Here is a 5832-nt window from a genome sequence, read left to right on the forward strand (position 1 = left end):
GAGGACATGCAGTCCTCTGATGGCGAGGGCGTGTAGCCCTCTGAAGGTGAGGACGTGTGGTCCTCTAAAGGTGAGGGCGTGTAGCCCTACGAAGGTGAGGACATGTAGTCCTCTGAAGGTGAGGGTAACTAGTACCCAAGGCAAGGGCGAGTAGCCCTCTCAAGGCGAGGACGTGTAGTCCTCTGGAGGTGAGGGCGTGCAGCCCTCTAATGGTGAGGACATGTAGTCCTCTCAAGGCGAGGATGTGTAGTCCTCTGGAGGTGAGGGCGTGCAGCCCTCTGATGGTGAGGACATGTAGTCCTCTCAAGGCGAGGACATTTAGTCCTCTCAAGGTGAGGACATGCAGTCCTCTGAAGGCGAGGATGTGTAGTCCTCTAAAGGTGAGGGCATGTAGCCCTACGAAGGTGAGGACATGTAGTCCTCTGAAGGTGAGGGTAACTAGTACCCAAGGCGAGGGCGGGTAGCCCTCTCAAGGCGAGGACGTGTAGTCCTCTGGAGGTGAGGGCGTGCAGCCCTCTGATGGTGAGGACATGTAGTCCTCTCAAGGCGAGGACGTGTAGTCCTCTCAAGGCAAGGACGTGTAGTCCTCTCAAGGTGAGGACGTGGAGTCCTCTGAAGGCGAGGATGTGTAGTCCCCTAAAGGTGAGGGCGTGCAGCCCTCTGTTGGCGAGGACGTGTAGTCCTCTAAAGGTGAGGGCGTGTAGCCCTACGTTGGCGAGGACGTGTAGTCCTCTCAAGGTGAGGGCGTGCAGCCCTCTATTGGCGAGGACGTGTAGTCCTCTAAAGGTGAGGGCGTGTAGCCCTACGAAGGTGAGGACATGCAGTCCTCTGATGGCGAGGGCGTGTAACCCTCTGAAGGTGAGGGCGTGCAGCCCTCTGTTGGCGAGGACGTGTAGTCCTCTAAAGGTGAGGGCGTGTAGCCCTACGTTGGCGAGGACGTGTAGTCCTCTCAAGGTGAGGGCGTGCAGCCCTCTGTTGGCGAGGACGTGTAGTCCTCTAAAGGTGAGGGCGTGTAGCCCTACGAAGGTGAGGACATGCAGTCCTCTGATGGCGAGGGCGTGTAGCCCTCTGAAGGTGAGGACGTGTGGTCCTCTAAAGGTGAGGGCGTGTAGCCCTACGAAGGTGAGGACATGTAGTCCTCTGATGGCGAGGGCGTGTAGCCCTCTGAAGGTGAGGACATGCAGTCCTCTGAAAGTGAGGACACACAGTCCTCTTAAGGTGAGGGCATGCAGCCCTCTGTTGGTGAGGAGTGTAGTCCTCTGAAGACCAGGGTACTAGTACCCGAGGGTCCATCCTTATGAGAAAGCAAGAGATCGACTCATCGAGAGAGCCGGTCATCCCAAATTCAAAAGATTTGGACATTTAGATGTAGGGAATCTATGTAGTTAACATGATTTTGAGGGATGCAAATGCATGCAAACTTTGTTGTGAAATTTGGGTAAATGCGGACTTTATATGAAACAATGCAATGTAATGGAAAGTTGTACAATGTTCATGGCATTCTTTCCCTATTTTGTGATTTTGATTTTGATTTGATTTTTTTTTGGAAAACACAGATTGACTGCCTTTTTGAAAAAGGTGATAATTCATGCAACCTCATCCTATCTTTTTGCAAATCTCTCCGGGAACTCCCTCAGAGTGTATGTTCTTTTTGATTTAGTCACTTGACCATTTTGGAGTGACGGCAATGGAGTCGTTTGATGTTTAATCAATCCATTGAAATCCTAGGGTTTGTCCCCTTTTTTTTGTTAAAAACATCGATGGGTGAGAACTTTTGATCGGCCCCTATGTTCACTTGAGGCTCATGCACGGTGCCCCTCATTGCCCCAGTGTAAGGCTTTGAGGTACCAATCGTTGTCTTTCGTCATGACCTTGTAGCTGGGAACCTATTGAGTGAGAACTTCTAATCTGCCCCTAGGTTCACTTGAGGCTCATGCACGATGCCCCTCATTGCCCCAGTGTAGGGCTATGAGGTAACCATCGTCGTCTTGTTTTCACAACCTTGTAGCAAGGGAGAATGAAAGAAGCAGTTGATTCTTGCAAAAAAGAATTTTCCAAGGACGAGAAATAATTGAAGGATCTTTCAGTTGATGGATTAAGTCAAATGACTCCTATGTAGAAGCAAGATGTTTTGATGTCTTGATGATGCTAAAGGATCAAGTGCTTCTAAGTTTTATCCAAGAAAATCAAGATATATGATCAAGTTTGATCTCTTTAGAATCTTTAGGAAGAAGTTTCCAAATTGAAACAAACAAAGGTTTGACCAAAGAATTCTATCATTTCAATTTGAGATTTGCTCTCTGGTAATCGATTACCAGTAGTTAAAAATGTTTTTATTCAAATTTTTAAAACCTGTAATCGATTACGTAAGTCTTGTAATTGATTACCAGAGGGGATTTTCAGAAAATAATTTCCAAGAGACATATCTATTCAAATGTTTTATGAACGGCCATTCAAATGTTTTAAAGAGAGTTTTCATTGCCCAAACAGTTTTATCCTCTCGAAAGATCAAGAGTTTTTCTGAACTGAAATGTCTTATCCTCTCAAAAAGATTCCTTGGTCAACCACTTGCATATTTAATAATGAATTTTGATTGGTCTTCATTGTACAATCTATCCCTTTTAAGAGAGATTTCTTCTTCTTATTTCTGAAAAGGGATTAAGAGACCGTGGGTCTCTTGTAGTAGAGGATTCTTGAACACAAGGGAAGGGTTGTCCCTATGTGCATTGTTAATCCGAAAAGAGAGAGTGTAAGTTTAATTGGGGAATAATATTCGTATCTTAATTCAATCCCCTCTTCTTCTCAAGGTAACTGAGGCCATTTGTCCAACATCCTATTCTTGATAACTCACTTCTCTCTAAAAAGACAAAATGAGGTCACATGAACATCTATATTTTTACTTGAAAACACAGTCAATCAAATGCCTTTTTATTTTTTATTTTGAAACTTATTTGTTTCGAACTTTGCTCGTTGTTTTACGGCACCCCCACCAACGTGCAAGATGAGTAATCTCTGATTGAACGGTCTTGGAAGTCAACACTCAGGAGCGCAGGTTGCTTGAGCAAACAGACCAATGGCTTACACTCACATTCCGGTGGAAGTTGAATAAGCAAAGATGTGTTCGTGAGAGGATGTCCATTTTATCTATATCATTTAACATTGTAACTGTGGTTTATGGCATAAACTTGAAAATCCTGATGAGTCATAACAACAGCTTCCAGAATTGCCCCATGTATGGTGTTGCTTGTTAATGTTAGGATTCAACAAGCGATTCTCCTCAAATTTCAGCCAGCCCGTATCAATTAGACCTTGCACCTTACGCTTCAGAGCCCTACAATGCTCAATGGAACGCCCCGGGGCTTCTCCGTGACAAGCACACGTTGCATTCGAGTCGTATTCTCGGAGAAATGGAGGTTGATGAACCTTGGCTAGGGTTATGGCTACCATTGAATTATCAAGTAGATATGGGATCAAGTTTAGCATATGACAACGGAATTTGGGGTGAACCCTACAGGCTTTTTGCTGCAAAATTCCTTTTTGTTGGTGTTCTTTTTTTTTTTTTTTTTTTTTTTTTTTTTGGTTTGTGCTAAAGGTGGTCTTCGTCATTGGAAGTGCGGTAGACAGACTTTGTGGTAGATTTAGGGATAGCCTTTGTGGATAACTGGGTGGTGGGTAAGGAGAAAGTTTGTTATTGGCTGAGTAAAGATATTGTTGGGTTGGTGGGAAACTTGGCCGCACAGGAATGGCAGTTACAGCATGGGTTTCTCCCTCATCCTCACCCTCTTTATTTGCCCCAGTTTTCTCAGTCGTCCTAGTAGGATGATCAAATTTGCCTCTTTTCGGACCCACATTGATCCTTTCACTGGCGAAGACCAAATCTGCAAAGCTTTGAGGGTGCGCAGCCCACCATCTTTTCATAGTAGAGTACCGATAATGTGTCTACCATCACGATTATCGTCTCCCTTTCCATTATTGGGGGTACCACCTGGGCCGCCAGATCCCTCCACCTTTTGGGCGTGTTCTTTGAATGATCCGTCCCCCTTTTTGCACATGTTCTGTAGTTGCATCCTATCCGGAACCATATCAAAATTGTACTGATACTGCCTAACAAAGGCAACCATTAGGTCCTTCCAAGAATGGACTCGGGAAGGTTCCAAGTTAGTGTACCAGGTAACAGCTACCCCAGTAAGACTTTCTTGGAAGGAATGTATCAGCAATTCCTCATCTTTTGCGTATTCCCCCATCTTCTGACAATACATCTTTAGATGGTTCTTGAGACAAGTAGTCCCCTTGTACTTGTCAAAGTCCAGCACCTTGAACTTGGGAATGACCATGTTTGGGTATTAGGAACAACTTTTCTAGGTTAGCAAAGGCATAATCTTCACCTCCTTCAATGGCCCTGAGCCTTTCCTTTAGATGATCCGCCTTTCCCTTTTCGGCCATAGCAGGAGGGGCTCTTCCCACCGCAAAATGCAATGGTTGTGGTTGTGGGCGAAACTGAGGGCTCTCCAAAGTGTTTTCAAAGGGTATACCACCAACTGCTTGCCCTTCAATGGCATATCCGAGCCAAGGCTCTAAGTCAGCTAGATTGTGGTGGGGAATTTCATGTGTCTCCCCCATGGTTTGAGAGATATGTGCCTGATGAGGTTATTGGTTCTCAATGAGTATCGGAGTGGAGTTATTGAGATTTTCATTGAGAGTGTATGCCACATTGGGTGGTGTATAGTTGGGAGGCAAGCCATATGATGGGAAGGCGTGCTCGTTTTGAATTTGCACATCATGGGGTCATCCGTACTTCCCAAATCTTTGCCTACCATATTTGAGGTTGGATGATTCATTTGCTTGAGGCCAGATGGGAGCATCGGGTTCACCTTAGCGACAGCGCTAATAGCGGCAACTATAACCGCATTGGCTTCCATTATCTTCTTCATGCTCATCATGGCCTTCATCATTGTGGCCATTTGCTCTTTTATGGCCTCCATTTTCGGCCTTCATCTTCTCTTGCACCTCCTCTGCTTCACCCATTACTCTAGCTCTAGCACGAGTTCGGTAAGGGCGCCGTAAAGCGTGTCCTTTTCTTTTTGATAAGTTCATTTTATTTTATTTTATTTTATTTTTCAAGGAAAGAATGCAATGAGCAATGCAACCAATGAAAAGCATGGATGCATGCGAATGATGTACAGTCGAAGTATTGCGAATTTTTACGCAGGATATGGGGTTGAATCAATTTAGATTTTCAACATGGTCCATGACATCTTTGTCAAGGTGAAACTGGAAGTAACAAGGACATCAACAATCCTAAATATGTTTGGCAGTAGATGAAGCAGTGATGTGACTCAATTCATCTTTTGCCCCAATTTTGCAGGACGGTTACTTCCATATTTCAACTTGACTTGATGAACCTTTTTGTAAAAGCATGAGCTTGGTTCAACCCTATAATCCAAGGAATGGCAATTCTGATCGCCAATACTTCAACAACATCTCATAGGGATGAATGACTTGGGCATACTTTAAGCTTATGCACGGAAAATGTAATTATGAAATTGAGATGCCCGAAGAAACACCATTTCCTAGTTAACCATGCATTAGGTACCATGTTCAATTATTTTGTTTTGTTGTTGTGAAACGGGTTTATGATCCCAACATGGTTGGCTCGTGGTGCCTAACACATGAAACTAAGAATGTAGTGTGAAGTTTCACGCTTCCCCCTTTTTTGTTTTTGTTTTGTAGAGGAAAACGCAAGGATGAGCAAACATGAAAACAAATGGTATGCAATTTTGCAGATCAAAAAGTTTGTTGAACGCATATGCATGATGATGCCATGACTCATGC

The sequence above is a fragment of the Glycine soja genome, chromosome 16 (genome assembly GCF_004193775.1).
Source record: "Glycine soja cultivar W05 chromosome 16, ASM419377v2, whole genome shotgun sequence".
Classification (NCBI taxonomy): Eukaryota; Viridiplantae; Streptophyta; class Magnoliopsida; order Fabales; family Fabaceae; genus Glycine; species Glycine soja.